This window comes from Nannospalax galili, unplaced genomic scaffold (assembly GCF_000622305.1).
Source record: "Nannospalax galili isolate Female #2095 unplaced genomic scaffold, S.galili_v1.0 scaffold315, whole genome shotgun sequence".
Classification (NCBI taxonomy): domain Eukaryota; kingdom Metazoa; phylum Chordata; class Mammalia; order Rodentia; family Spalacidae; genus Nannospalax; species Nannospalax galili.
Window position 1 is genome coordinate 150,358 of NW_008336851.1, and position 1,234 is coordinate 151,591.

The following is a 1,234-nucleotide window of genomic DNA, read 5'->3' on the forward strand; positions in this document are numbered from 1 at the left end:
GTATGAAACTATATATTTGCACTTTTTTAATTAGAAGAAGCATTTCATTACAACAGCATTAACCTATTTAATAACATTTTTCTGAGCTAGGGTACATCTCTTTCAAAATTGGCTGTACATTTCTAGGTGTACAACATCTTTTTAAAAATATTTTGTTTATTATTTGTATTTTATGTGTATGAATGTATTACCTGCATGTATGTGAGTGCACCAATGTCATGCAATGCCCACAGAAGTCAGAAGAGGGTGCATGAGGAAATGAGGTTACGGACAGTTGTTAGCTGCCCTGTGGGTGCTGGGAGCTGAACCTGGGTCCTCTGCAAGAGCAGCCCATCCTCTTAACCACTGAGCCATCTCTCCAGCCCTCTTATGTACAAAATTCTCATCTGCAAATAAGGACACTTTGACTTCTCTTACTATTCGTATCCCTTTTATTTTCCTTCTTTTATCTTACTGCTCTAGCTAAGAAGTCAAGCACTATATTGAATAAGAATGGAGAAAGTGGACACCCTTGTCTTGTCCCTAATTTTAGTGGAAAAGCTTTTCCTAATTTAGTATAATGTTGACTATAAGTTTGTTGCATATATTTTTACTATGCTGATATGGTACTTCTAGTCTCTTCTTCAGGGATAAGGGATGTCAGATGGATGTTGGATGTTGTCAAGGACTTTTTCTACATCTATTGCAAAATCACGTGATTTCTGTCCTTGAGCCTGTAATATGATGTATTACATTTATTCATTTGCTTGTGTTGAACCATCCTGAATCTCTGAAATAAATCAAATCAACTTGATCATAGGGAATGATTGTTTTTTATGTTTTATATGTATGAGTGTTTTACCTGCATATATGTAAGTGCACTTGTGCATGTAATACCCACAGAGGTCAGAAGCAGGAGTCAGATCCCCTGGAGTTGGAGTTACAGACATTTGTTAGCCACCATGTGGGTACTGGGGACTGAGCTCATGCCCTCTGCAAGAATAGCCAGTACTCCTAACCACTGAGCCATCTCTCTAGCCCTTTTTTTAAAAAAAAATATTTAATAACCACATGATTAGAAGAAGCATTTCATTGCAGTATTAAAATAATCAATAAAAATTTCAAGAGCAAAGATGCATCTCTTTCAAATGTGCCTGTAAATTTTTAGATTCACTGTTGAATTAATACAGTTATACAATATTGAACTCAGTATAAGCTCTGTAAGACATAAAATTGAATGAGTTTTTTAACCTTT